This window comes from Saccostrea cucullata, unplaced genomic scaffold (assembly GCF_032062105.1).
Source record: "Saccostrea cucullata isolate Sc308-1 unplaced genomic scaffold, CSIRO_AGI_Scuc_v1 ctg3425, whole genome shotgun sequence".
NCBI lineage: Eukaryota > Metazoa > Mollusca > Bivalvia > Ostreida > Ostreidae > Saccostrea > Saccostrea cuccullata.
The window spans coordinates 145443-156528 of NW_026921271.1; the positions used below are offsets into that span (position 1 = coordinate 145443).

An 11086-nucleotide genomic window follows, 5' to 3' on the forward strand; every position below is an offset into this window, starting at 1 on the left:
TGCTGAGAAAACTGCGACAAAAATTTGTTACGAACAGACACACTGACAAGGGTAAAACAGTATATCCCCTCTTCTTCAGAGGGGGATATATACCAATTAATTATCATTTAAATTCTTTAAAATTCATTGTTGAATACAATTCACCTTAATAAAATCCTCAGTTAACCTTGGACTTTCAGTAAGGCATATGGCATTCTCGGCGCTACATAATTAGCGTCTGTCAAATGGCAAATAGATTCTCGTTGGTTAAGAAATTAATAACATCAGGAACTTCAAATTGTTGTTGACAACGATGAGAGATCTTAAGCCCTACCTCTTCGGTATATGAGACCTTGTAACTGGATATTTGTTACACTCGTTGATATTCGGCCAAATTTCTATCCGATGTTTATTTCAACAGTGAAGGAAAGTTCTGTAAATTTCAGAAGCTTATTATGTAATGTCAAGAATGTCACGCCTTACTGAAAGTCCAAGCTTAGCTGAGAATTATACTAACTAATGCACATATGGTAACAAAATGTAACGCCAATTAAACAGTCATGTTTATTGTAACTAAATGCATCAGCAATGCATCAAATTTGACATCAACATTGCAGATATTGTACTGTTACAGTAATATCAGCATGCAATACATGTATACATTTCAACAGTTTTGTTTTCTTTTAGTCTTCTTTATAATAATGCGTTTTCGTTTGTTAGTTGACACCTTTTCTCTGCCTCTTCTACTACTGGTATTCTAGTTCTCAAACACCAACAGCAGCGTACCAAGGAATATGGCCTCCTTCATCAAGACATGATTTAAGGGAAATTATCTGGAATAAATAAATTTGTCTGTAAAAGAAATTCAAATTGACACCTGTCAATTACATTGTTAACATTAGCTAGAGGTCCATGGGCCAAACTTTCACCTCTCACCTATGTCAACATCGCATTGCTGTTCTTCATCAGCAGATATATTTTTGTCACCCACTTCCGTGAAAGCGAGGAGAAATTAAATCTCATTCGTCTGTCTGTCTGTCTGTCTGTCAGTCTGTCCATCACAAAAACTTTAACCTTGTCTATAACTTTTGATTTAGTGGAGCTATGACTTTCATATTTCACATGTGTATTCCTTGTGATAAGACCTTTCTTTGGATACCTACAAATTTGACCTTTTGACCTTGACCTTGGTGTTTGACCCACTTTTATTAAAAAATTCCAAACTTTTACTTTGGCCATAACTTTTGAATGGTAGATGGACTTTCATATCTCACATACTCAGTATATATTCTTTGTGACATGACCTTTCATTGGATACCAACACTTTAATTTTAATACTATATTATACAATATATATTTGACCTTACCGTCTTGTTACCTTGGATCAACATAAAAAGCTATATATTACATTTTCATAAATATTGATGTTTTGACGTCATGGTATATTTGAGCTTTACAGAAAAATGTACTGATATTTTGATCATGTGTGTTCAGGCTATCAAATTTTGATATAATGTGAAGAATGATAATATCAATGAAATATGTAAAGTTCCGGAACAGTAACTTGCGCTCTATAAATTTTAAAGCTAAAATTGTTCAATGTCTATTTTGTCAGAATTTATGAAGTTTTATAAAATCCAACTAGTTTGTAGTGTCATTGAAAACAAAAATTGTGAATAAACTACTTTGAAACAATAATATGTTCTGTTAATTTATATTTCTCGTACAATTTATTGAATGAAGCACATTTGATGGGGCATATAATATTAAGAGAGTCAGCAGGTGAATTCGAACCACGAACTAAATATATTCATAGTGAGCATCAGCAGTCTATTTTCTAAAACTCAATTCTGTACAGGGTATTAATGAAGTCAGACCTCATAATTAAAGGTCTCATATACTCAATACTATATAGGGTGTCGGTGAAGTCATAAGGGCCTCTTACTAAATTAAGTGATAAATAGGGTGTCAGTGAAGTCACGGGCCTCATAACAAGTTATATATAGGGTGTTGGCCTCATACTCAGTACTATATAGAGTGTCGGATTTATAATGTAATTCTAGATAAATAGACTAAAATTTGGGTGGATGTTAATCTCTCTTTGAAGTCAAGGGCCTCATACTTAGTACTATATAAGGGTGTTGGTAAAGTCACAGGCCTCATACTCAGTTCTATTTAGGGTGTCGGTGAAGACACGGGCATCATACTTAGTGATGTCAGTAAAGTCACAGGCCTCATACTCAGTACATCTACTAGTCTATATAGGGTGTCAGTGAAGTCACGGGCCTATAACTAAGTACTATATAGAGTGTCGGTGAAGTCACAGGCCTAAAACTATGTACTATATAGAGTGTCGGTGAAGTCACGGGCCTATAACTATGTACTATATAGCGTGTCGGTGAAGTCAGGGGCCTCATACTCAGTACTATATAGGGTGTCGGTAAAGTCATGGGCCTATAACTAGGTACTATATAGAGTGTCGGTGAAGTCACAGGCCTAAAACTATGTACTATATAGAGTGTCGGTGAAGTCACGGGCATCATACTCAGTACTATATAGGGTGTCAGTGAAGTCATAGGCCTCATACTCAGTACTATATAGAGTGTCAGTGAAGTCACGGGCCACATACTCAGTACTATATAGGGTGTCGGTGAAGTCATGGGCCTCATACTCATTGTTGTATAGAGTGTAGGTGAAGTCACGGGCCTCATACTCAGTACTATATAGAGTGTCGGTGAAGTCACGGGCCTCATACTTAGTACTATATAGAGTGTCGGTGAAGTCACGGGCCTCATACTTAGTATTATATAGGGTGTCAGTGAAGTCACCGGCCTCGTACTCAGTACTATATAGAGTGTCGGTGAAGTCACAGGCCTCATACTTAGTATTATATATGATGTCGGTGAAGTCACGGGCCTCATACTTAGTACTATATAGAGTGTCGGTGAAGTCACGGGCCTCATACTTAGTACTATATAGAGTGTCGGTGAAGTCACAGGCCTCATACTTAGTACTATATAGAGTGTCGGTGAAGTCACAGGCCTCATACTTAGTATTATATAGGGTGTCGGTGAAGTCACAGGCCTCATACTCAGTACTATATAGAGTGTCGGTGAAGTCACGGGCCTCATACTTAGTACTATATAGGGTGTCGGTGAAGTCACGGGCCTCATACTCAGTACTATATAGGGTGTCGGTGAAGTGACAGGCCTCAAACTCAGTACAATATAGGGTATCGGTGAAGTCAGGGGCCTCATTCTTAGTGATGTATAGGGTGTCGGTGGAAGTCATAGGCCTCATTCTTAATGATGTATAGGGTGTCGGTGAAGTCACGGGCCTCATACTTAGTACTATATAGAGTGTCGGTGAAGTCACGGGCCTCATACTTAGTACTATATAGAGTGTCGGTGAAGTCACGGGCCTCATACTTAGTACTATATAGAGTGTCAGTGAAGTCACGGGCCTCATACTCAGTACTATATAGAGTGTCCGTGAAGTCATGGGTCTCATTCTTAGTGATGTACAAGGTGTCTGTCAAGTCACAGGCCTCATACTTAGTATTATATAGAGTGTCAGTGAAGTCACAGGCCTCATACTCAATACTATTTAGAGTGTCGGTGAAGTCACAGGCCTCATTCTTAGTGATGTATAGGGTGTCGGTGAAGTGACGGGCCTCAAACTCAGTACAATATAGGGTGTCGGTGAAGTCACGGGCCTCATACTCAGTACTATATAGGGTGTCGGTGAAGTCAGGGGCCTCATTCTTAGTGATGTATAGGGTGTCGGTGAAGTCATAGGCCTCATTCTTAATGATGTATAGGGTGTCGGTGAAGTCATGGGCCTCATACTTAGTACTATATAGGGTGTCAGTGAAGTCACAGGCCTCATACTCAGTACTATATAGAGTGTCGGTGAGGTCACGGGCCTCATTCTTAGTATTATATAGGGTGTCAGTGAAGTCACGGGCATCAAACTCAGTACAATATAGGGTGTCGGTGAAGTCACGGGCCTCATACTCACTACTATATAGGGTGTCGGTGATGTCACGGGCCTCATACTCAGTACTATATAGGGTGTCGGTGAAGTCACGGGCCTCAAACTCAGTACAATATAGGGTGTCGGTGAAGTCACAGGCCTCATTCTTAGTGATGTATAGGGTGTCGGTGAAGTCATAGGCCTCATTCTTAATGATGTATAGGGTGTCGGTGAAGTCATGGGCCTCATACTTAGTACTATATAGGGTGTCGGTGAAGTCACGGGCCTCATACTCAGTACTATATAGGGTGTCGGTGAAGTGACGGGCCTCAAACTCAGTACAATATAGGGTGTCGGTGAAGTCACGGGCCTCATACTCACTACTATATAGGGTGTCGGTGAAGTCACGGGCCTCAAACTCAGTACAATATAGGATGTCGGTGAAGTCACAGGCCTATACTCAGTACTATGTAGGGTGTCGGTGAAGTCACGGGCCTCAAACTCAGTACAATATAGGGTGTCGGTGAAGTCACAGGCCTCATTCTTAGTGATGTATAGGGTGTCGGTGAAGTGACGGGCCTCAAACTCAGTACAATATAGGGTGTCGGTGAAGTCACGGGCCTCATACTCAGTACTATATAGGGTGTCGGTGAAGTCACGGGCCTCATACTCAGTACTATATAGGGTGTCGGTGAAGTCACGGGCCTCAGACTCAGTTCTATATAGGGTGTCGGTGAAGTCACGGGCCTCAAACTCAGTACTATGTAGGGTGTCGGTGAAGTCACAGGCCTATACTCAGTACTATAAAGGGTGTCGGTGAAGTCACGGGCCTCATACTAAGTTAAATATAGGGTGTCAGTGAAGTCACGGGCCTCATACTCAGTACTATATAGAGTGTCGGTGAAGTCACAGGCCTCATACTCAGTACTATATAGGATGTCGGTGAAGTCACAGGCCTCATACTCAGTACTATATAGGGTGTCTGTGAAGTCAGGGGCCTCATACTCAGTACTATATAGGGTGTCGGTGAAGTCACGGGCCTCATACTTAGTACTATATAGGGTGTCGGTGAAGTCACGGGCCTCATACTCAGTACTATATAGGGTGTCGGTGAAGTCACGGGCCTCATACTCAGTACTATATAGGGTGTCGGTGAAGTCATGGGCCTCATACTCAATACTATATAGGGTGTCGGTGAAGTCACGGGCCTCAAACTCAGTACAATATAGGATGTGGGTGAAGTCACAGGCCTATACTCAGTACTATGTAGGGTGATGGTGAAGTCACGGGCCTCAAACTCAGTACAATATAGGGTGTCGGTGAAGTCACGGGCCTCAAACTCAGTACAATATAGGGTGTCGGTGAAGTCACCGGCCTCATACTCAGTACTATATAGGGTGTCGGTGAAGTCACGGGCCTCATACTCAGTACTATATAGGGTGTCGGTGAAGTCACGGGCCTCAGAATATGTCAGTGAAGTCACAGGCCTCATACTCAGTACTATATAGGGTGTCGGTGAAGTCACAGGCCTCATTCCTAGTGATGTATAGGGTGTCGGTGAAGTCACAGGCCTCATAATCAGTACAATATAGGGTGTTGGTGAAGTCACAGACGTCATACTCAGTATACTATATAGAGTGTCGTGAAGTCACAGGCCTCGTATTTTCTACTATATGAGTGTCGGGGAAGTCACAGGCCTCATACTTAGTATTATATAGGATGTCGGTGAAGTCACTAGCCTCATATGTCAGTACTATATAGAGTGTCGGTGAAGTCATGGGCCTCATACTCAGTACTACATTTATATATATAGGGTGTCGGTGAAGTCACGGGCCTCATACTCAATACTATATAGGGTGTCGGTGAAATCACGGGCCTCATACTCAGTACTATATAGGGTGTCGGTGAAATCACAGGCCTCAAATTGTGTTTCTTTTTAATAAGTATACGGTGGGATATGTCATTTTTAAAGAATGCCTAAAATGAAAATTCCGTTATATTCGGGTATATATGAAGCAGATAGGTTTACAAAAAAACTAAAAATTAACACTGTGCACTAAAAAAAATGTTACGAGTATAGTTCGAATTTCCTCGACAATACATTATATAGAGAATATGCAGTATCCTTGACCCAAGCGCCTATGAATTGGCCTACTAATTTGCACCGGACTTAGATTTTTTTTTATTTCTGTTAAAAAAAAATACTTTAAAACAAATTACAGTACTTACCACGACACAGCTGTGTTTATTAAATGTGCTTCAATGATTTAATTGCTGAAGGATTTCCTCTGACAAAAGCCAACCTCTAATACACTTTTCGTCTGTTTTCTTATTAAAACCCTGCTACTGATTCTGTCATGTAAGATATTATACATCGACTTCTCACTTTCAAATGAATGATAAGCAAGTCAATATGTGATAGGGAGCGGCTGCAATATTTAAAAGCGAAAGTAAAAATGACGTATGCACTTTTTGTGTACTTGACTTCACGGGCTTCCGGTTGTTTCATATCACGGGCTTATAGATTTTCCCGTTGTGCAACTAGCCTGGTCCCCTGGCTCACCCTTGCCAAGGCAGGAGAGCCAGGTGGATTACATTCTATGCTTTCCTTTGATTGGTCAGAACAATGCGCGCTAAATCGTGGGTTTTTTGAGCCGTTGCCGTTAACCACGGAAGTAAATATCGACGTAACAATGACACATTACGTCGACGACGTAGAAAAAACGACGTCACAATGAACGTTTTCACCGGAAGCGCAGCCATATTGGACGTCACAATGGGCTAAGATTCAGGGCAGATTCGCCCTGAATCCATTGTACTCCACCTGGCCCTAGTGACGCGTAGTATACGAAGCTAAACAGGGACAGGGAACCAGGCTAGTTGTGCAACCTGCATGTTTACACGGAAGCCATGATGGATTGAATATTTTGCAGTCCGAACCCGATGATATGTGGCACCAATCTATGTCGTGGCGGATCCAACAGGCACGTGATCACTGCATGGTGGCTATTGGTACTGTCCAATGTATGTGGGCACATTTTGTAAACGTTGGTTTTAATAACAACGAAAAGTTGGTTTGATTTCACCAAGGTATTGATACACTGAGGTCATGTTCATCTACTGCGATGGTTGCTGCACACGTGGTTAATATTGTCGTTGGGGATGTTCATACTTTAGATATGCCATGATAATATTCACACATCGGGTAATATGGATGGGCGTTTAGTCCAGGACCTATTTGCCCTGATTATATTCATATTTCCGACGTTGGAAAGTCAAAGGAACACAAGATGAAGATGAATATTGTTGAGACTAAACTCGATGCTGAGCTTCAATGGATGACGGAAGATTGAAAGGAAGAGCGAATGCACATGCATAATGGATGTGGCTAAATGAAGTCAGTGCATTTGATTGAGAGTTATCTTTCCTGAACTTTTAATCTCTATTTGTCTCCATAACGGGACGTAACTCATATTGAGTAAAGTCGGATTATTGATTCACTCCTATTGATCTTGAGTTACTTAACTGAACGTATGCAAATTGCCATTCACTTAGTTTGTTAATTCAATGTTATTCACATTATCATTTCTTTTTTCTCCACAGACATTTTTAGACAAAAATTTAACTATTTTTCTAAATTAAAATATATTAAAAATGAATTACATTGATATAAAAATTGGTGTATTAAAATGTATGCATACATTTGTCCTATTTCAGTTTTTTCCTCCTATTGGTCTGTACATATTTTCAACAATTTTTCGATTCCACACTTTTTAACCTTATAAAGTTCTGGGTATTTACATTTTCTGCATGATTGCCAATTTTTACACACAATGGTTGACTGGCAGAGGTGACCTACATTTTTCATTTTTGTTAGAAGTTAAGGACATTGGCAACGTTTTTGGTTTTCGTATAGAATTTGTCAAGATTTTCTAAACAGGTTTAATGGTACCAAACACATTCAACTCAAGCCCTCTCTACCTATCAAGCCAGCCTTACTTTGTAGATTTTGTCAAATTAATGTTTTTATAATTTTCAATGCATTTCCTATGTAAAATGTTAATTAAATGGGCGTATATTATTTTTAATCATACATTTTCTCTTAAACCCATTTTTTAAAGGTTTATACATAAAATAAATTGTTGAATCCTCATTTCCGATGACACGCATTTACACTGTACTTTGGCTGAAAATGCATATATTGAAACAAAACACAGAAATACCAGCACTGTTCTTTAATTTTGAGTTACTTACCTTAATATCTAATCAATATTTATAATGATCAAGAGACTGGTTGTTTGTTTCTATTCTATAATTTACTTTCTTTGAAACGAATTGTCATAAAATATTTTGCAAGTATTTATTAGTAACTTTTGATAACACATAACCTATAGAATCGTTTACATTCTAATCCGGTCTACCTAGCTATCATCACTACCAGCATAATTATGTAACATCTTTGCACTCCCCAGCATTCATGCACCTATTATAAATGACGGCCTGTTGACCCCTCAGCACAATGTAAACAAACTCATCGCTGCTTTTCTCTTATTGCTGAAGAGTTGAATATATCCGACAAAAAAACGCACGTGCTTTTGTTTACCTCTCAATCGGTAGCACATGCTTTATTTGTTTTTAGCGTAACACCAAACAGAAATTGATGCGGGAGAAAAAGTTCAAGGTACATGTATCTCATATCGGTTTACAAATCACTCTAAGTTTAATTCCTTAGTGGTCCCAGCAGTCAGAAAAGTCTCGGAGGTCATAACATAAATGTACATGTGGAAATAAAAAAAAATATGAATGAAGTTTCAGTAACTCCAACATCAAGTATTTACAATATCTATGTACATGTAACGGTGGTTTCTCATTTGTGTTCTTTTTTATTATCAATGATAAAATGTAGGGGAAAGGGCTTTCTCATATTCAATTATTCAACAGATTTGGCCAATTAATATTACACCAAATTTTACATATTACCTTATTTAGTTCACATTATTTATACCGCTTATCGTTCAGTCACAAAAAAATAAGGAACTGAACTAATTGGCTACATTTTTGGAAACAATTAAGCAGAAATAAACACTGATTTAATTTTTAAAAAATGAATGAGTTTCTTATCTTATTAACGGTGGAAAAAAGTGAAGTATAAAAAAAAATCTTGAATTGCTAAAAATCAGTTACGTTGTCTTGAATTTTATCACTGACAAAGCGATTTAAACATTGCAAGGGGCTTTATATAGTTGTAACGACAGACAATTGCTGTGATGTTTAAAACTTATGTTTTTTCCATGAACATTTACTTGATCATCAAGCAAAATATAATATCATTAAACTCCTGTAAAAAAATCAAGAACGTTTATTTAAGCCGAGTTGGGTTATTTACATCCTGAAGATCGGCATGAGTGACACTGCTTACCGGTATTATCATTGTTGTATAACAACATGACTCCCAAATAACACGAGCGGCCATTCTACCGATAATGCCAAAAGGCAAGTTATGATCCTTTTTAAAAGATTATGCATGTCTTTAAATGAAAAAAAGCAATGCAGTTTAAACGTGTATCCATCTCACAGGAAGAAACAAGACCTTTTAGTTAAAACTGAAAGGCGGCTTTCAGTAACTTTTCAGTGGCCATTCAGCCACATACATTTTAGTGACCTTTCAGTTGCCTTTCAGTCACTTTTCAGATACCTTTCAGTCACCATTCAGCGGACACATTTCCGTCAACTTTCAGTGGCCTTTCCATCAACTTTCAGTGACCTTTCCATCAACTTTCAGTGACCTTTCTGTCGTCTTTCAGTGACCTTTCCGTCGACTTTCAGTGACCTTTCCGCCACCTTTCAGTGATATTTAAGTCTCAATTTAGCAATTTTTTCACTAGCGAATTATTTTATCATCAGATATTTTTCCTTAACAAGGAAGCAATATTTTGAATAAAGATTTATTATTCAATCTTAATTGTGTTTTTTTTTATTTACTTATCCTGATCAAATTCGGGTACCTTGAAATATGTCTAAGTAATTATTATATTTTTATAAAATATTTGAGACTTATTCAAAATGATTTTTAATTTTCTAGTTACATTTATAAAACAAAAATTCTTCAAGTGATAAAAAATGATGATCCGATAACCGATTCAAAATTTAAATAAATGCATAAAACAGTGCTTATACGTGTATTTTTTCATGGAAATATATAGTTTTGATTGATGAGACAGAATTAATATTATTTAAACCATCTCTGGAAGATCACAAGTATTACTGATCAATTTCTTTTTTTAATTATGTCATTGTCAAAACTGCAGGATATATAGTTTTTGAAAGACATTATTTTGAATTCATTTTTAATGAAAGAAAAAGTGAGCTAGCTCACATACCCCACGTTTCCCCAAAACTTGACGGAGGAACACATAATGAAAGGCACAGTGCACTTTAAATACATAGTATAGATCAAAAGGGGCAATAATTGCAAAAAAATCTTCACATCAAAATGTCTTACATATGAGGACATTTAAATGTGCAATGAAGTTTCTAGATAAACAATCAAAATTTCTTGGCATTATACAAATCCAAACATTAATTTGAAGTGGTTGGGGGAGGGGAGGGGGTGAAAAAAAATTTGAATAATAGGCAAAACTCTTTGGGATAAAAGTAACTACATGTATGTACAACAGTTTAAGAGGAGTGGTGCTGACAAACTGTGATTCATCTCTATATTCAAAATAAGGCAAAAAGTCTAAGTTGGAAAGTGTGGAAATTCCCGGAAAAATAAAGCAATCGGAATTTCCTGGTAATATGCACATCTAAACATTATGTCCTAAATATCTGCAAAGTTTGACGAAATTCTGTGCAGTGGTTTATGAGGAGTTGCGCTGACAAAATGTTCATCCTATATTCAAGGTATGGCCAAATGCCTAAGTGAAAAAGTGCGGAAATTCCCGGAAAAAATATTGGAATCGGAATTTCCTGGTAATATGCACATCTACACATTCTGTCCTAAATACCTGCAAAGTTTGACGAAATTCTGTGCAGCGGTTTATGAAGAGTTGCGCTGACAAAAAAAGAGGACTGACTGACGGACTGACTGACTGACGGACGGGTCAAAAACATTATACCTCCAGCAACTAGT

The 11086-nt window shown here is 38.1% G+C and overlaps 1 long non-coding RNA gene across 1 annotated transcript; it reads right to left on the reverse strand.

The window, feature by feature from the left end:
* Positions 1 to 526: 526 nt before the first annotated feature.
* LOC134259599 (uncharacterized) lies at positions 527 to 6388 on the reverse strand. Its single transcript, XR_009990385.1, has 2 exons — positions 6184 to 6388; positions 527 to 812 (listed from the first exon to the last, which is right to left on the reverse strand). It is a non-coding gene; the product is annotated as an uncharacterized LOC134259599 (long non-coding RNA).
* Between the last annotated feature and the right edge of the window lie 4698 nt (positions 6389 to 11086).